The sequence below is a fragment of the Hippopotamus amphibius genome, chromosome 11 (genome assembly GCF_030028045.1).
Source record: "Hippopotamus amphibius kiboko isolate mHipAmp2 chromosome 11, mHipAmp2.hap2, whole genome shotgun sequence".
In the NCBI taxonomy this organism is placed as follows: domain Eukaryota; kingdom Metazoa; phylum Chordata; class Mammalia; order Artiodactyla; family Hippopotamidae; genus Hippopotamus; species Hippopotamus amphibius.
The window spans coordinates 713,238-733,347 of record NC_080196.1 but is presented as its reverse complement, the minus strand read 5'-3'; the positions used below and the strand labels follow the sequence as shown (position 1 = coordinate 733,347).

Below are 20,110 nucleotides of genomic sequence, written 5' to 3'. Positions count from 1 at the left end.
CCCAGGACCAGATGGATTCACGGGTGAATTCTATCAAACATTTAGAGAAGAGCTAACACCCATCCTTCTCAAACTCTTCTAAAATATAGCAGAAGGAGGAACACTCCCAAACTCATTCTATGAGGCCACCAACACCCTGATACCAAAACCAGGCAAAGATGTCACAAAAAAAGAAAATTACAGACCAATATCACTGATGAATATAGCAGCAAAAATCCTTAACAAAATACTAGCTAACAGAATCCAACAGCACATTAAAGAGATCATACACCATGATCAAGTGGGGTTTCTCCCTGGGATGCAAGGATTCTTCAATATACACAAATTAATCAATGTGATACATCATATCAACAAACTGAAGGATAAAAACCATATGATCATCTCCATAGATGCAGAAAAAGCTTTTGACAAAATTCAACACCCATTTATGGTAAAAATTCTCCAGAAAATGGATATAGAAGGAAATTACCTCAACATAATAAAAGCCATACATGAGAAACCAAAAGCCAACATTGTTCTAAATGGTGAAAAACTGAGAGCATTCCCTCTAAGAACAGGAACAAGACAAGGGTGCCCACTCTCACCACTATTATTCAACATAGTTTTGGAAGTTTTAGCCACAGCAATCGGAGAAGAAAATGAAGTAAAAGGAATCCAAATTGGAAAAGAAGTAAAATTGTCACTCTTTGCAGATGACATGATATTATACATAGAAAACCCTACAGACTCTACCAGAAAAGTGCTAGCAAGCACTAATTGATGAATTCAGTAAAGTTGCAGGATATAAAATTAACACACAGAAATCTCTTGCATTCCTATACACTAACAATGAAAAAGCAGAAAGAGAAAATAAGGAAACTCTCCCATTTACTATTGCAACAAAAAGAATAAAATACCTAGGAATAAACCTGCCTAAGGAGGCAAGAGACCTGTATGCAGAAAACTATAAGACACTGATCAAAGAAATCAAATACGATACAGATGGAGAGATATACCATGTTCTTGGACTGGAAGAATCAACATTGTGAAAATGGCTGTACTACCCAAAGCAATTTACAGATTCAATGCAATCCCTGTCAAATGACTAATGGCATTTTTCACAGAACTAGAACAAGAACTCTTACGATTTGTGTGGAAACGCAAAAGACCCCAAATAGCCAAAGCAATCTTGAGAAGGAAAGACGGAGTTGGTGGAATTAGGCTTCCTGACTTCAAACTATACTACAAGGCCACAGTGATCAAGACAGTATGGTGCCTGCACAAAAATAAAAAGGAAGATCAATGGAACAGAATAGAGAACCCAGAGGTAAACCCAAGCACATATGGGCACCTTATCTTTGACAAAGGAGGCATGAATATACAATGGAAAAAAGACAGCCTGTTCAATAAGTGGTGCCAGGAAAATTGGACAGCTACATGTAAAAGAATGAAATGAGAACACTTCCTAACACCATACACAAAAATAACCTCAAAATGGATTAAAGACCTAAATGTTAGGCCAGACACTATAAAACTCCTAGAGGAAAACATTGGCAGAACACTTCATGACATAAACCAAAGCAAGATCCTTTTTGATCCTCCACCTAGAATAATGGAAATAAAATAAAAAATAAACAAATGGGACCTCATGAAACTTAAAAGCTTTTGCACAGCAAAAGAAACCATAAACAAGACAAGACGACAGCCCTCAGAATGGGAAAAAATATTTGCCAATGAAGCAACGGACAAAGGATTAATCTCCAAAATATACAAGCAGCTCATGCAGCTTAACACCAGAAAAGCAAATAACCCAATCCACAAATGGGTGGAAGACCTAAATAGACATTTCTCCAAAGAAGACATACAGATGGCCAACAAACACATGAAAAGATGCTCAACATCACTCATCATCAGAGAAATGCAAGTCAAAGCCACAATGAGGTATCACCTCACACCGGTCAGAATGGCCATCATCAAAGCATCTAGAAACAATAAATGTTGGAGAGGGTGTGGAGAAAAGGGAACTCTCCTGCACTGTTGGTGGGACTGTAAGTTGGTACAGCCACTATGGAAAACAGTTTGGAGGTTCCTTAAAAAACTACACATAGAACTACCATATGATCCAGTAATCCCACTCCTGGGCATATACCCAGAAAAAATCATAATCCCAAAAGAAACATGTACCATAATATTCATTTCAGCACTATTTACAATAGCCAGGACATGGAAGCAACCTACATGCCCATCAACAGATGAATGGATAAAGAAGATGTGGTACATATATACAATGGAATATTACTCAGCCATAAAAAGGAATGAAATGGAGCTATACGTAATGAGGTGGACAGACCTAGAGTCTGTCAGAGTGGGGTAAACCAGAAAGAGAAAAACAAATACCGTATGCTAACTCATATACATGAAATCTGAGGAAATGGTCCTGATGAACCCAGTGACAGGGCAAGAATAAGGATGCAGATGCAGAGAATGGACTGGAGGACACGGGGTTGGGGGGGCGCGGGGTGAAGGGGAAGCTGAGACGAAGCGAGAGAGTAGCACAGACATATATATACTACCAACTGTAAAATAGATAGCCAGTGGGAAGTTGCTGTAAAACAAAGGGAGATCAACTGGATGATGGGTGATGCCTTAGAGGGCTGGGTCGGGGAGGGTGGGGGGGAGTTGCAGGTGGGAGGGGCTACGGGGATATGTGTATAAATACAGCGGATTCACTTTGCTGTACCTCAAAAGCTGGTAGAAGAATGTAAAGCAATTACATCCCAATAAAGAGCTTAAAACAAAAAGCAAAACAAAACAAAAACTTTACAAAAACTGACAGATCGTCCGAGAGAGCATAAGAACATTTTAGGAAACAGAAGTAAGCCAGTGGGGACCATAGACTGGGCAGGTGTTTGATGCACAGAGTGGGGCGTTTTGATTGCGAATGGTTCACGTCTCCTCTGATGCTTAGAGGCCTTTGTTTTCCTCCTCCTGTTTCTAGATTTGTCGTTCAAGAGCCAAGGTTGCCGAAGGAGGGAAGTTTCTGGAGATCCGAGTCCGCAGGCTCGGCTCCCGTCTGCACTTCTACGGCTGCTCCTGGGCTACAGAGGCGGGGGAGTAGCTGCTGCCGGCCGCTCCGCGGGGCCCATGCCTCCCGCAGAGCCCGGGCCCCAGGGCTGCCGGCACAGGGCTCAGGAAGGACTCCCTGTGCCCGTGCCGTTGCCAGAGGTCTGCGGGGGGGCGCGGTGACGGGCAGGGCCTCGGCCAGCCCCGCGGCGTCTCAGCGCTCTGCCTCTGCCTCTGGCGTCTGTGGGGGCGTTTCTGCACGAGAGACTCTGTGCCAGGGTCTCACTGACCCACGCTGCCCCCATACCCCCCTCCCCACCGCACCGTTATCCATCTTCCGGACAGCGTGGCGACGAAGGCGGTGGCCCAGGGACCTCCTGCCTCTCCCGCGAGTTAGCCCTGAGGCCGCTGCGCCCTGAGCCCTCCGGGCCGAGCTGGGGGAGGCAGCCCCGGGGCCAGGGCTCAGCATGGGGCCCATGCGCTCCAGACGGGGGACGGGACGGCTCCGTGACTGTTTATGACCGTTCGTGACCACGCTGCTCCCGTCATGCCGTCCGGAGGAGCTCCCTGGGCGTCCAGGCAGGAGGGGCCTCCCGGGATTGGCCCTGGGCGGCCCCCCTCAGGGCAAGTCAGCGGCCCCCGCGGGGCCATCCGGGCAGTGGGGGCCCCACGAGGTAGGATGACCCCGGCCCCACCTGGGACTCCCCTGCCTCCTGCTCCTGAGGACGGCCTCACGGGCAGCGAACCGAGCAGGAGAAGCTGGGCGGTCGCTCAGCGAAGAGCATCTTGACCGCCTGTGGGACTGGGGGAGACCACAGTCCCTCTGGAGAGGAAAAGGGCAGGGGCACCACGCTCTCCCCAGGGTCTGTCTCTGTTCCAAGTCTGTGTGCATGTCTGTGTGCACACATGCCCCGGGCATCTCTGAGGACGAGCCCGTGCGTGTGCCCTGTGCCTGCCCGGCGCCCCGGCAGCGGAGGGTGTCCTGCTCCTGCATCAACACACTGTTTCTTCCACCTCCAGGGAGAGCTGGCCCCCGTCCGAGTCTGCGGGTCCTGTTACGTTTGGTCACTGCCAGCCTCCAGGGCCCTGGTGAGTTCGTTTCTGGGCCTGGCGAGCTGGCGGGGAACCGTTTTGCACACGCGTGTCTGCAGGAATTCTGGCCTTCTCCTCTGTGGACAGAGGGGGTCTTGGCAGGAAAGATGAGGCTGCGTCTTCAGCGCCGCTCACGTCCGGCCGCCCCCTGCTCCGCGAAGGCCCGGCTTGCTGGTCCACAGGGGCTGCTCTGCACTTGGGGCTGGTCCCCGCGGGGGCAGGGCCCGCCGTCTGTGCAGAGCTCCCTTATCTTTCCTGCGCTGTGATGACGGGGCGAGCATGTCGGGGCCGCAGCCCAATAGGTGAGGACAGCCCCGCCTAAACTCAGGCATGGGCCGCATGCCCGCGCATCGCTGCTCACACCCTCCCTCCCAGCCCTGGGGGCGGGAGATGCGTCAGGATGGCTCCGGGGGCAGGAGAGCCCGGCTTCCTGGTAAAGGGGGTGCGTGGCAGAGTCCTGAGAGCACCTTTGCTAGATCTGAAGAGGTCAGCAACCTGATTTTGGGAGAAAAGCGCTCCTTTCCTTCTCAGGTTGCTCTCGAGGGAAAACTAGAACTCACTACTAGGGCTAAACTGCAGCGTCAGGAAACAGTTTTGTTTTGGTGCCCTCCTGAATTTCCTTTGGGGACCTGGAACAAAAGCCCAGAAAGGTGCTTTGGTGGCCCTGCCTTCTGGCTGGAAATGCAGCGCAGGGCAGTCCTCAAGCGGGAGACACGCTGGGGGCCCTTCCTTTTGTTACCTGGCAGTTTGAGGAGGGCATCTGTGCGGGGAGCCTAGGGCACTTGGCTAGGATGACCCGGGCCCCAGGAACGCCTGCCGCTGGGCGCCGTGTGCCCCGGAGCGGCACCTAATCTGAGCCGTGACTGTCCTTCTGGGTGTTTTTCTCCAGATAGTTGTGATATGAAAAGGTGTGGTTTGCACAGTGGGCCTCGCTTACTCTGCTATATTTAGCTGTTGAAAAAAGTTCTCTCTGATCTCTTTCGTGGGAATGGTCCTCTGCCCCAGCTTCTCTGTAACCCACTCTGCGGGGGTGACAGCTGAGGCTGGTCACGTGGGAAAACAAAACTGGCCTCTTGGGTGGGGGAGAGGGATCGTATTCTACGTGGTGGGAAAGGCAAGGAGGAAGCTAGGTTCTCTGAGCCCCAAGAAGAGCCTGAGAGAACATCTGGTCAGACGGTTCTTGGCTTTCCTGCAGCCCGTGGTCCGGCCCGGGGTGGGTCATAGCGGGGCTGATGCCTGGGGCAGGCGGGGCCTGGGGGCCTCCGCTCACGTGGTCGCTGGTCCTCTGCAGCAGGACGGTGCACGGCGAGGCCCAGCCTTGAACCTGCTCCAGAGCGAGCACGTCGGTTTGTTTTCATCTCAGTTTTAAAGAAATCATTTCTGCAACTTTTTACAATGCATGTAATGTATCGATGTGGTCGAGTATGTGCGTACATGTGCATACATGTAATTTATAGACAGGTCAACAGACATCTTCAGGGCGTAGATATCCAAAGGTTTTCCTGGAGGAGAGAGAGACAATTCAAAAGTTTGGAGGCCAGCATGTCAGTGGACATACGTGGACAGCACAGCCACTACACCAAGGCCCGCTTTTGCCCCGAGGAGGCGGGAGAAGCAGGGCTTTGCATACGGGTGGCTGCTGTTCAGATGGGTGGGCGCCCGGGCTGCCACCTCATACACCAGGGCCCTGCACTTCACAGCGGGCAGCCTTCCGGGCCCCGTGCTCTGCCCAGCTGATGCCTGAAGTATCGGGGCCCCTCAGGAGACCTTCGGCTGACACAACCCCCGGGATGAATCTGCACAGACCAAGCCCGTCCTCATCTGGCCGCTCTCAATGTTGGCTTTCCTTCTTCCTCTAGAGAAGTTAACCATCTTCCTGTAACAAACAAATAGAATCATCGAAGTCAAAATGAAAAAAAAAAGAGAGAAAGAGAGAGAGGGAGAAAGAACTAGTGCATCACACATGAAAGAGGAAAGAATGACCAAAGACGGGGTTTAGGTGTGTCTCATGTCCATGATCTGGCATCCCGGGTTTGGGGTTTGAGTTTGGCCTCAGACGCTGGCGAAAGCTGGATGGAATTCACCTGTGAAGAAAGGCTTTGCAGGAGAGGGGACCATAGGACGCCTGCCGGGGTTTTGACCAGGTGCTGCAAATCTGTAGATCACTGAGGGGCGCTGACATCTTGACAATAGCGAGTCTTCCAACTCATGAGCAAGGTGTGTCTCTCCACTAATACAGGACTTGAATCTCCTCAGCAACGTCGTATGGGTCTTACATACCTGTGTCAGATTTAGTCGAAAGTTTGATGCTGTAGCAAATGGGGATGTGTTTTTAGTTAAAACCACCCATCGGTCCTCATGCGTTGCAGCGCAGTCATCTCCCTGCGTCCGCGGGTGACAGGTGCCAGGGCCCCTGCAGGCACCCAAATCCAAGGACGCTCAAATTTCTTTGTAAAATATTTGCATGAAGTAAGCCAGAAAGAGAAAAACAAATACCGTATGCTAACACATATATATGGAATCTGAAGAAATGGTACTGATGACCCCAGTGACAGGGCAAGAATAAGGATGCAGATGCAGAGAATGGACTTGAAGACCCGGAGTTGGGGGGGTGGGGGGTGAAGGGGAAGCTGGGACGAAGTGAGAGAGTAGCACAGACATATTTACACTACCAACTGTAAAATAGATAGCTAGTGGGAAGTTGCTGTATAACAAAAGGAGATCAACTTGATGATGGGTGATGCCTTAGAGGGCCGGGACGGGGAGGGTGGGGGGGAGTCACGGGAGGGAGGGGCTATGGGGATATATGTATAAACACAGCTGATTCACTTTGGTGTACCTCAAAAAGCTGGTACAAGAGTGTAAAGCAAATATATTCCAATAAAGAGCTTAAAAAAATGCGTATAACTGACACACATCCTCCCATAGACTTTAAATCATCTCTAGATTGCTTGGTACAATGCCTGATACAATGTAAATGTTATATAAATGCTTGTAAGTACAGTGCTGCACCTGAGTGCGGCAAATTCAAGTTTTGCTCTTTGGAACTTTGGATATATATTTATATATACATTTGATCTGTAGTTGGTTGAGTCTGAGGGTGCAGGACACGCAGGTGTGCGAGGCTGACTGTGTGTGGAAGTGCGTGCGGTGTTTAATACTGATCTTGTACCCAGCACCCCTGACACTCTTCCTTCTTAATTCTTGAATCATTTCATGCAGAGTCCCCTAGACGTTCTGGGTGGGGGATGTTGTCTGTAATGACAGGCTGAGTGCTCCCTTTCTCCTCTGGGTGATTTAATTTCTTTTTCCTGCCTGCATGGACTGTGGGCACCCCCAGCACAGCAGTGAGTAGAAGTGGTGAAAGCTGCGTCCTTGCCGTGTTCTTGGTCTTAGGAAGAGCTGTCATCATTTCACCGTAGGTGCACTTTATCAGAGCGAAGACATTTCCCTCCCATTCCCAGCTTACTGTGAAGCGGGCGTCTGTAAAATGCTTCTGGGATTGCCATATATACATTACCAATAAGAAAAAAATATCAAATTGTACACTTTAAACACATACAGTTTATGGTATGTCAATTACATCTGAATAAAAGCTCTTAAAAAATTATAATCTATAAAAAAATACTCTGTGTCCATTGAGATCATCATGTGGTTTTTCTTTTTAGTTTATTATAATCTGGTAAAATACATTGATAGATTTTTGAGTGTTAAGCCAACCTTGCGTTCCTGGGTTAAGCCTCACTTAGTCACAATCTATGTAGGTGTACATGTGTGTGTATGTGTGTATATATAAACATAGATGTGAATATTCCAGATCCAGCATACTGGAGAGCACGTATTTTATGTGTGTATTGGATTTGATTTGCTGACATTTTGTTTAAAACCTTTGCATCTATGTTCACGAGAGATATTGGTGTATTTATTTTTCTTTTCTTCTGAAGTTTTTACATAGTTTTGGTATCAGGATAATGCTAGCCTCAAAGATGAGTGAGTATGTATTCTCTCTGTTTAAGTTTTTCTGGAGAAATTGGTCATATTCCTTTCTTACATATTCGCTAGTCTTCCCTACTGAAGCCATCTAGGCCTGGAGGTTTCTTTGTGGGAAGGTTTTTAACTACAAATTTTTAACTACAAATGGACATAGAGCTGTGTGGGTTATGTATTTCTTAAGCGAGAGGTGGATTGTGTCTTTCAAGGAATTAGTGCACTTCATCCAAGTGGTCAAGTCTATAGGCATAATGTGTTCATAACATCCCCCCCATACTTTTTTAATATCTGTAAAGTCTGCTGTGATGTTACTGGCTTCACTCCTTATACTGGTGTTTGTTTCTTCTTTCTTTTTTTCCATATACGTCTGGTTAGAGGCTTATCAGTCTTATACATCTCAAACAAGCTTCTAGTGCCATGGATTTCCTCTCTCGGTTTTCCGTTTTTACTGCATTGAATGTTCACATTGATCTCTAATATTTCCCTCTCTCTGCTTGATTTGTCTTCAATTTGTTCTTCATTTTCTAGTTTCTTAAGGTGAAATCTGAGGTCATTGATTTGAGACGTTTCTTCTCTTCTGACATAGGTATTTAATGCTGGAAAGTTTCCCATAAGTTCTGCTTGAGCAGCAGTCCATACATTCTGATGTGCTGTGTTGTCATTTTAATTTCATTCAACGTGTTTTTTCCCCACCTACCTAAATCTGGAAAGTGTCCAGCATAACTTCTAACGCAGATTATGTGCTCAAAAAACGTTAATTCCTATGTGTCTCATATATCATTTGAACACTTCCCAGTAGACACGTAAGAAATCCTCACTACATGAGTATGTAATAACAGATAATATTTATAGAATACTTACCATGTGCTGGGCACGAGGGTATGTTCTTTTCATATTATCTCATCTTATCCTCACTGCAGTTTTCTTAGGCAGGTGCTGCTCTTGTTCCCACTTTACAGATGAGGACACTGATGTGGACGGGTTACATAAGCTGCCGTAGGTCCCAGAGCCAGCAAGGGGAGAACCGTTGCGCGTGTGTGTCCCACGCCGTAGCCCCTCCCTGTGCCCATCACAGGACAAGGCGCCCGCCTCCCTTGCTTCCTAGCACTTACTGAACTCAATGTTTCAGGCCCATTTTGTGGCTGGAACTGTAGCCAGGAATTAACAGACCAGGTCTCTTTTTTTTTTAATAAATTTATTTATTTTATTTATTTATTGGCTTTGTTGGGTCTTCGTTGCTGCACACAGGCTTTCTCTAGTTGCTGCGAGCGGGGGCTACTCTTCATTGTGGTGCGCAGACTCCTCATTGTAGTGGCTTCTCTTGTTGCGGAGCACGGGCTCTAGGTGCGTGGAATTCAGTAGTTGTGGCACACGGGCTCAATAGTTGTGGCTCACGGGCTCTAGAGCACAGGCTCAATAGTTGTGGCGCACGGGCTTAGTTGCTCGGTGGCATGTGGGATCTTCCCAGAGCAGGGCTCGAACCCGTGTCCCCTGCGTTGGCAGGCGGATTCCCAGCCGCTGTGCCACCAGGGAAGTCCCAGACCAGGTCTTTTACCTGCAAGTTGGAGTCCAAGTGTGGGAAAAAAAACAATAAAAAAGCAACTTCAGTAGCAGCCGGAGCTCACAGTGAGCGCAGGAGGATGGGCGGCAGACGCCAAAGGGAGCGGAAACGGAGGGCAGTGGAGAGCCACACAGCAGGGGCCGTGAAAGGAGGAGGACTTCCCAGACGAAGGGGGCCCCACGGACGCTGTGCGGCAGGAGGATGTGAACGCCATCCAGAGGCTCCCCGAAGTGCGGCCTGAGTGTGGGGACGCGGGCGGGCGGCAGAGGAAGGGCTGGGGAGGCGAGGCCGCCGAGGTCGGCCAGAGGCCCCGGGAAAGGGGGCGGGTTCTATCCCGAGTGCGTTTGGAAGCTGGGGGCGGGTTTTAATGCTGGGTAACGACCCAGTCAACATTTCAAGGTCACTTGGCTGGAGAACAGGGGTGGGGCAGGAAGAACAGTTAGGGGCTGAGCCTTCTGGAGACCCGCCGTGGGACCGCTGCCCAGGGGGCCTTCGTGGGGTCGCAGGTCAGGCATTCGCAGTGAGACCAGGCAGCTTGGTGTGATGGCCCCTGGGTGCCGGCTCGAGGTCAGGCACAGGGCCCGTGCGGGGGTGGGTTTCTGAGTGGGAGGTCGGTTACAGCAACAGTCCCTGGCGTGGTTAGACCAGGATGGAGGCACGGCTGGGAGGGGCTGACAGAGAGGAAAACGGGCACCACCGTTGGACTGAAGTGTGGATCCTGACAAAGGATCAAGGCCAAGGGCAAACCTGAGCAAGTGAATTTAAGAGGAGACGGTGGTGGGGAGCGTGCGACAGGGCGAAGTTTCAGAAGTGGGAGCTCAGTCTCAGTGAAAGTGGTAAAAACTTCATATGCTTTTTTTCACACAAACAAAACCTTTTCCAGGACCCCACCTTCCCCTCCAGCTGTGACCTTACAAGCCTTCCTTTTACCGTCAAGCTTAAAACTGCTCTTCCTGATGCCACAGTGACCCACCCAGGGTGACGTGAACATGCGTACGTCATCGTCTCGCGCCATCAAAGGATAACAAACATCTGTTGGTTTGTTTTTTTCAACCCTTGTTAGGAGATCAACATATTTTCTAATTTCCCTTTAAATTTCTTCTTTGGCCCATATATTACTTAGAAGTGTGTTATTTAGTTTCTAAATATTTGGGATTTTTCCAGATATCTTTCTGCTAGTGATGTCTAACAGTTCCGTCGGGATCAGAGAACACAATTTATAAACCAGAACGCTTTTAAATTTACTAAGATTTGTTTTGTGACCCAGAATATGGTGGATGTTGGTAAGTGTACTTGAACGGGACGTACATTCTTCTGTCCTGGGTGGACTGTCCTGTCCATGTCACTTGGGTCAGGTTGGTTGATATTTTTACTCAAGTCATATATTTTTGCTGATTTCCTGTCTATTTGTGTTACAAATTTTAGAGAAGAAGTTTTTGGAATCTCCAGCTGTAATTGTGAACTTATCTGTTTTTCTCTGTGGTTCTATCATGTTTCACTCCCTGTATTTGAAGCCCTGTTATTAAGGAAATACACCTTTAGGACTGCTGGAGCCCTTTATCACTGCCAAACGACCTGATTGCTCTAGGAAAGTCCTTTGCTTTGAAATCCACTCTAGTCTGATGTTAAAATTGTCACTGCAGCTTCTTTTGACTGTTTCCATCCTTTTACTTCTAACCAACTGTCAGGTGATGCTTCGTGGGGGTGCAAAGCAAACAGATTCCAAATGGCCAAAAATCTGCTTGTTTGGGCTATTTTTTAAATAAATGGATGTGTAAAAATTTGCATGTGGTGTCAGCAGGCTTTTGTGCTAATGGGTCTTACTGTGCAGTGAAGAAATAACAGAGGGGCTGAGCCACAGAGGCCTTGTCTGCCTCATTTGTGTGATCCGTCAGTAGTCAGAGACTTAAATGAATTTGTCAAGGAGAAAAGCAATTCATTTAAAACCATCAGAAGCTCTATGGGTAGCACAAGTGATATCCATAAATCACATAGTTCGTTTCACTTTCAAATTTTAGTGCCTAGGTTGACTGTATTTATACATCAAAAATCAATTTGACCCTTAAGTCCTATGAAGATTTTAATCCTATGAGAAGCCATATAATTTAGAGCAGGCTGGAGTTGGGGTAGGAAACTCAGAAAATGGAAATAGGGCCACTCTCAATGCTCAGGATTCACCAGCCCAAACGAAAGCACCAGCTAGAGGTGTTTATTAAAACTCTGTGAGCCTCTGTCTTTAGGAGATGCTGTTTATTCTTCCCACAAAGGCATGTGATGCCAGGTGGACAGAACAGATGTGGTCCCCGCCCTCGAGAAGCTCAGGGGAAGGGAGACCCACATCCGGCACGCGGCAGTGGAAGGTGCTGTTGGCAGATGGGGGCTCAGGGCTCCGTGAGACCCACGGCAGAGGAAGTAACAGGTTAGCCGCGAGGTAAGGTGCGTGTTCAGGCAGTGGAAGTGATCTGATCAAACTCGGCTTTCAGGCCATGACCCTCTCTTTGGTGTAGCAAGGTTGGCGTCGCAGCGTGTTGGGTTTCGTAGTTGAAAGCAATGACCACTAGGCTGTGCGGTGCTTTGGAAGCCATCTTTCCTGATTCCAAACAGCCCTTTCCTAACTGACGTCTTCACGTCTGGGAATGTACAGAGCCATGACCGCTTCAGCTTTCCTCCCTAACCGGCCTCCTCTGCCGGGTATTTCCAGCACTTGATGGGACTGAAATGCTACACTTGACTCACTAAAGTTAACTAAAAGTTTACACACAGCCCTACAACCTAAAACTTGTTAAGTTTCCAGTTTTGGATCTTTTACAATGAATTACTCCTGTGTTACAAATTCTGTAATCTCGAATTTCTGAGTGTACCAAGGGTGAGTGGTACCAGGATTTAAAATAGACCAGCCAGGCGTCATTGGGATTCTTGAAGCCGCAATTGGGTAACGTCTCTCTGAGGGTTTTTTTTTTTTTTTTTTTTTTGCAATTCCCTTGATCTTACAAAGCAGTAGGCTATTTTTAAAAATTCCATCCATTGTATATAAAGCAAGTCATATTATTTAAGATAATCACCAAATGCCACGTCGCCTTACAGGACTTATGTCCAGCTCAGTCGGGTTCTAGCTGCTTGGTGTTTACCCAGCAGAAGTGCCTCCGGAGCCTCTGCTCAGATACCTGCTTGTAAACGCCTGCACGGACCCGCTCACGCCCACCTCGGGGCGCATTCGGGCCTGTCCAAGCGGCAGGCATTGCCTTTCTTTAAGTGTACGCGTGTGGGTTGAAACACATTAATCACTTTTCAAAATCCTTCAAGTATTTGTGTGGTGATTTCAATGAACGAGGTTTCAAAGCGGGTGGGCACGTTGCCAACAGCAGGGCAAGCCCAGGGGTGGGATGCTGGCGTCTCTTGTTGAACGCTGCATGTCATTAAGGAACCGTGTGCGAAACAAGGACGGAGAGTCCAATTATGCCGTGGGGAGGGGCGCGTGTGTGTTTTGATGTCCTGTTTTTACAGCAATTGAAGGTTTTGTGTCACGCCGTAAATGTCTCTCACGTGAGCGCGGACCCTACGCCGCACCCGTGTGTGTGTCTCTGGTTCCCGCGCTCCCTCGGGGACGCCCGGCAGGACCGCCCCGCCGCCCCTGACCTGAGCTTGGTCGCCGGCAGGACCGAGGCCCAGGCCCCTGTCGCTCTGATGGACTCTCCACTGTGAGCGAGTCAGACGCCCAGGGTTCCAGGAGCCCGCGCTGGCAGCGGCGCTGGGAGAGGCCACTTGTCCCAGCTGCCGCGCGGACGCTCCCTGCGGGCGGGGGCCTGCTGCGTGCGCCATGAGGGGAGCAGCCGGAGCCGGTGACTCACCGCCCAGGCGTGCACGGCCCTGGCCAGTCGCCCCGTCTGCAAAGCACAGCACGTTTCCCAGATTCCTCCGAGTTAGGAGGATAATAATAAAGAGACAGCGAGAGGGGAGGCTGGGCTCCACGGTCTCAGCACCAGCCTGCCCCGGGGGCTCCGACGGGGCGGCGGTGACCTAGGCTCGCCCATCAGTGCAGACAGTTCCCGAGAACCTGGGCCACACTGCACCCCCCGTGTGGCTGGTCTGAGGTGAAAGCCTGATTTCTGGTCTGTTGGGAAGGGTCCGTCAGTGAGAATGGCGCCTCTTTGTCCTGGAGACGTGTCTGGAGAGCTGGTTCTGGTTTCTGTTTGATCAGTAGCTAGATGTGTCTCTTCCAGAGAATACCACCCAAAGCACTCATTGATTGTGCAGCTGTGCAGCCTCTGATGACCTGGGCATGCCCTGGGCCGTGAATGCTGATTCGGGGGACACGCGCGCCCAGCACGGAGAGGAGGGTAAAGCGGAGACAGTGCAGGTCACGCCTGGCTACGTCAGGACCGTGGAGAAACAGGCCGCAGACGCGAAACAGTCCGTCTCCAGCTGTTGCAAAATGAAGATCTCCCTTTGGAAGGAAGAAGCCACCGAAGTTTCAGGGCTCTTTCTAATTGTTATCTTGTGGGATAAACGGCATGCTAAGAAAACAAAAGATAGGAGCTTTCTTTGATACTATCTAAAATTCCTGCTTCCTTTGAAATCCATGCCATATCTTTCGGTTCAATAGCATTTCAAATTCACATTTGTTTTAGAGGTAAAAAATTCTTATGTGTTAAATTAAAATAATTTAGGAACAGCTAAACCCTAAAAGGAAGAAGTTTTCTGATCATATTCTATGAGAACAAGGATGATGTAAGAGAAAGATGGTTTCCATGACAACCTCAAGGGACTCAGAAGCAAAAAAACATTTCAACAGTCTCAGGCTTGTCTGTTCTAATGATACACAAAGCAAGAAAGACTGCTGATAAATATTTGAGTAGAGATGCTCTATATATTATTACTCTAAAGTCTTTGGACTCTTTTGAGATTCTTGAATACGTAATTTTATGTCTTTCACCAAATGTGGAATATTTTTTGGCCATTGATTTTTCAAATATTCTATACCATTCCCACTCTCTTCTCTTTCCAGGACACTAATTACACTAATTGTGTGTAATCTAGATCCTCTGATTTTGTCACTGAGACCTTGTTCACTTTTCTTCTGTCTTTCTGATCTCTGTTCTTCAGATTGGTTGGTTTCTGTAGATCGATGTTCACATTTACTGAATCTTTCTTTTGTCATCTTTACTCTCCTGTTACGCTTGTATAGTACAGTCTTCTTTTTAGAGATTCTATTTTTCAGATCTAGAATTGCGATCTGATTTTTTAAAAACGTCTGTTTCTCTGATGAACTTTCCTAGTCAATTTCATTTAAGTCCTAGAGCAAAACTTAAAAGTCCTTGTCTGCTAACTACAACATCTGGGTCATCTTGGGTCAGTCTCCATTGAAACTCTTGAGTTTCTTCAAATGTCTACTTTTTTAATCCTATACTGGAAATTGCATTGCTTTGTTGTAGGGACTCTGCATTGCAGTATGTTCCTCTTAAGAGTGTTGGATTTTTATTTCAGCACATGGTTGACCTACTGACTGAAATGCCAGACGCTGTCTCTCCAGAGTGGTTCCCTGTCTTGGGTGTGGACTCCCCCACACTTCTGCCTGCTCTTGGTTTCTCTCCAGTGCCCTCAGGTTGTTGTTTTTATATCTTGACAAGAGTTTTTCTTTTCTCCTCGCCTCAGGAGCTTTTGAATGGATTTGGTGAGAGTACAATAATACTGCAAGGTGAGTAAATGATGCCATTGGCTGTTCAGCTTATAGAATTCTTGGTAAAACACAGAAAGAATTGACAAGCACTTTGGAGGGCTCCGTTGGCATTTCTTTTCTGTATGTTGGATGTGGTCAAGACAGCAGCAGACTCGGGAAGGGAAAGGGCTCTGTGTGCTCCTGTCACCTGGGGCACAGACAGGGTGAGGTTGTTCATGGGAACAGTGTTTGGGGGGGGAAGAAACGTGGGATTCCCTTCAGGCCATGTCTCAGGTTGCAGAGGAATAGATGAAGGGACACGAACAGGTTTGCATGCATCTCAGAAGAACCTGCCCCTCCAGGAAAAAGCAGAGTGCTTCTTACGCCATGGGAGATGGGGTCTAAGAGAGTATTGTCTTCCTCGGCAAGCACACCATTAAAAATTAAGATACAATTGACCTAAGGTTATATTGGTTTTACGTGTGTACATAATGGGTTGATGTTTGTATGTATATCACCAGGGTAACTTTAGTTGACCTCCATCTCCTCACATAGCTACTCATTACTTGGGACGAGAACTTTTAAGAGATACTCTCAGCAACTTTCAAGAATACAATACAGTATTGTTAACTAGAGTCACCATGCTGTGCATCACATCCCCAGGACTTATTTGTTTTAAAACTGGAAATTTGTGCCCTTTGACCCCCTTCACCCATTTCAGCCACTCCCCACCCTCTGCCTCTTGCAACTGCCAATGTGTCCTCTGCAGCTGTGAGCCCAGGGTTTGTGTGTTTGTGTTAAGATTCTAGCTTAAGTGACGTCCTACAGCATTTGTGTCTCTCTGTCTGACTCATCTCACTTAGCACAATGCTCTCAAGTCCACCCATGTTGCTGCAAATGGCAGGATTTCCTGCTTTTTATGGCTAAATAATATTCATGTGTATGTTATACATCTCACATTTCCTTTATTCACTCATCCAACAACCTAATGTTTCCACGTCTTGGCTCTTGTGACTAATTCTGCAATGAACACGGAGTGCAGATATTTTTTGAGAGGCAGTGATTTTCTTTCCGCCAGGTAAATACCCAGAAGTGGAAGTGTGCATTATGGTAGTTCTGCTTTTAATTTTTTGAGGACCCTCCATACTGTTTTCCATGTGCCTGCACCAATTTACATTCCCACCAACGGTGCAGGAGGGTTCCTTTTTCTCCGCGTCTTCACCAGCATTTGTTATTTGTGTTCTTTTTGATGATGACCATTCTGCGGGGTGTGAGGGGATATCTCATTGTGGTTTTGATTGGCCTTTCCCTGATGATTCGGGATGTTCGGCACATTTTCATGTGTCTGTCGGCCAAATGTCTGTTCATGTCCTCTGCCCATTTTATTAACCAGATTGTTTGGTTTTTGGCTGTTAAGTTGTATGAGTTCTTTATATATTTTGGGTGTTAATCCCTTATCAGATATATGACTTGCAGATACTTTCTCCCGTATGAAAAGACTGCCTTTTCATATTGTTGGTGGTTTCCTCTGCTGTGAAGATGCTCTTTGGTATGACGTATTCCACTTGTTTGTTTTCACTTTGGTAAGCTTTGCTTCTAATGTCAAATCCACACACACACACACACACACACACACACACACACACACACACACAAATCATCACCAAGGCTGATGCCAAGGAGCTTACTGCCTATATTTTCTTCCAGGAATTTTAAGATTTCAGGTCTTATGTTCAAGTCTTTAATCTATTTTGTGTTGATTTTTGTGCGTATGCTGTAGATAGCGGTACAGTTTTATCCTTTTACATGTGACTGTCCAATTGTCCCTGCACTATTTATTGAAGAGACTATACTTTCCCCATTCTTTATTCTTGGTTCGTCATAAATTAATTTACTATATTTGTGGGTTTATTTCTAGGCTCTCTACTCTGTTCCATTGATCTGGTGTCTGTTTTTATGCCAATTCTATACTGTTTTGATTACTGCAGCTTTTAATTATAGCTTGAGATCAGGACGTGTGGTGCCTCCAGCTTTGTTCTTTCTCAAGAATGTTTCGATGATTTGGGGTCTTTTGTGGTTCCACACAAACTTTAGGATTGTTCTATTTCCATGAAGAATGCCATTGGAATTTTGATATTCTATTTTTTAGATCTAGAATTTCCATTTGATTTTTAATAAATGTCTTTCTCTTATGTGGTTTTGCATTGAATCTGTAGGTTACTTTCGGTAGTATGGGCATTTTTAACAATATTAATTCTTCCAGTTCATGAGCATAGACTATTTGTGTCTTCAACCTCTTTTCTTGACCAGTGTTTATAATTGTTATCCATGGAAGTTTAGTCCAATAGGAGCTATTGCTCCAGTACAGAAAGCTTGCTGTCCTGTATTCTTTTGAACTGTCAGATTTTGGAAAACTTCTTACCTAAGGACTCTATTTCTAGAAATAAGTATTCATAAATTGTATCTCTTCTATGGTACGTTTTTATTGAGCTATCAAACCCCATAACATACTCAAATCTCAGAATCTTTGATACAAAGTGGAACCCCATAGTATATTTTATTCACCCATACTTTCCATTCATTTATTCATTCATTCATTTCATAAGTAAACACCTACGGAAGGCTAAGTGTGTACCAGGCACCGTGTTATGTGATGGGGGTTTAACTGAGAATACAACCAGCACACTCTCCTTTACAGAGCTTACAGTTCTGTGATTTCTCACTTTTCTGTGTATAAGAGAAGAGAAAAAAGTGAGAGCACATCTTGTTCATATAAATTGTACTGGAATAAAGTAAAACAGAACAGCCTCAAAGTAACATTATTCTGGTAGGTCCTGGAAAACACCGGAAATGAAGTGGGAATGAACCTGGTTTGGGAAGCAGCGTGGAGGTGCAGAGCTCTGGGTGCTGTGTGGTCTTTCTTACATGGACCTGGACTTACCCGCCTGGAAGTCCTGAGGTGACCTGTGAGGTCTCTGCCCCGAGTTCCCATGGCCCACCTGTGCCCGCCTGTGCAGGATACGTCCCTTCCTGTCCCTTGAACTTGGGGGGCTGCCCCAGGGCAGCCTCATTTTCCTGACTCGCAAGTCAAGGAAGATGTTTCCCAGGGCTGGGGAGTTAGGAGAGGAGAACCGACTTGATTTGACCTGCATTTTGGGCGAAAGGGCAGAAGCTACGGGTGGGATGGCAAACGCCTACCCGGGGGCCAGGAGAGCTGGTTTCCTTCCCAGGTGACAGGACCTATCGGTGAGCTGGGGAAGGGCTGCCGCATCACGTCCATCTGAGCCGAGCCTCCCCGCCGACCCGAAACATCGGGAGAGCGACCGGGATGAGTGAGAGCAGTCGGGGCGGGCCCGGAGGGAGGCGGTGACCCAGCTGAGTGGGTCCAGGAGGCCCCTTAGAGCCGCCACGCGAGGGGGTCCCCAGAACTTGATCCTCCTTTCTGGAAACAGTCCCGCCCAGCAGGGCTCACGTCTAGATCTGGGGGCACCTGTCTGCCTTCAAATATCTACACCCAAGTCCCCTGTTGTTCCACAAAGGCTGCTCTAAGGACGACAGCCAGGCAGCCACCTGCCTCAAGGAGCCGCAGGACCCCCGTCGGGTCCCTCCCACGCCTGGGGAGCCCGCCTCAGGGGCCTTCACGGGTGCAGGGGAGCCCGCTCCTGGGGGCAGAGACCATGGGCCTTCCTCACCTGCCACAGTGTCTGACACACTCTTTAGAACCTTTGTGTCACCAGGTTCCTACAGAATTTGTCCTTTGACTTGCTGTTTTAGCAGCGAGTTCCCAGGCCTTTCTTTATCCAGGTGGCTAAACGTGATCCCCAGGCGGAAGGAGGGTGTGGGCCCCGCGCCGCCCAGGTCTCCTGCCGGGGGGGCTGTCTGTGTCTGAGACCCAGGGCGAGGATCCTGGAGTCAGCAGGGCCTTCCTTGCCTGCTGGGATCCAAGTCCACTGCCGGGAGGCGGTTCCCAACTCGACCTCCACGACCCGGAGGGCCTCCTGGACGCGAGGCCGACGGCTGTGGTGAAGCGATTAGGCCTGTTACACGGAGAGCCTGGGCCCGGCCTCGTTAAAGGTCTTTCTCCCGGTCCAGCCACGAATCTCCAGGTTCATGGTACCGGCTTCAGATATCCTGCATAGAAAGGACTTCAGGTTGTAAAAGGGGTTGAGATGCCTTTCACACCCTTAAAAAGCAAGCAAGTCTGGGATGAGATGGGCGTTGACACCAGGCTTTCCTTGTGGTCATCGTGTGCCTGACACCTTAGCACACGGGAGCCGTAATCCGTGGGACACGGGGAATCCACGTTTCTAGGCCACAGGGAGCCTTGCTCCAATGGGCTGCTCTGAGCTAATCTTGAGTGGAGGGCCCTCGGCCACTGGGGTGAGAGTCCCTCTCCCTGCCCTGCCTCGCGCTGTTGCCTGGGAGAGGATGGTGCCCTCTTGACCCACCAGAGGTCCCAGCAGGTGCAGGAGTAAGTCCAGCAGTCACCGTTTGGGCTGGTTGAGTTGGAGGTCAGCATCCGGGTAGAATCCAAGGAACAGACGGCATCTGCACCTCCTCCCAGCATCCTTCATGCTGAGAAGGTACCCAGGGTCTCACCTTCTGAGAGCTGAGCCCCCTTGGCCTACAGACCAGGCCTGGGCCGGCCCCTCGGACCCTTGGAGCTTTCGGCACCTTGGGGCCCTTGCAGTTCTATTGGTGATGAGTTAACATGACCGGGGTGTGCTGCATTTCCGCTGTCTGTGTCTGTGTGTGTGCTGGTGTCTGTG

At 48.3% G+C, this 20,110-nt stretch overlaps 1 long non-coding RNA gene across 4 annotated transcripts in view; it reads left to right on the top strand.

The window, feature by feature from the left end:
• Window positions 1–4,007: 4,007 nt before the first annotated feature.
• The window catches only part of LOC130830736 (uncharacterized), a 30,439-nt gene continuing 14,336 nt past the window's right edge, over window positions 4,008–20,110 (top strand). For 3 of the 4 annotated variants that reach the window (XR_009047896.1, XR_009047894.1, XR_009047893.1), the window contains exons 1-2: window positions 4,008–4,131; window positions 11,953–12,116. This is a non-coding gene — a long non-coding RNA (uncharacterized LOC130830736). The remainder of the gene's footprint in view (window positions 4,132–11,952; window positions 12,117–20,110) is intronic. The other variant, XR_009047895.1, reaches the window with a different exon arrangement.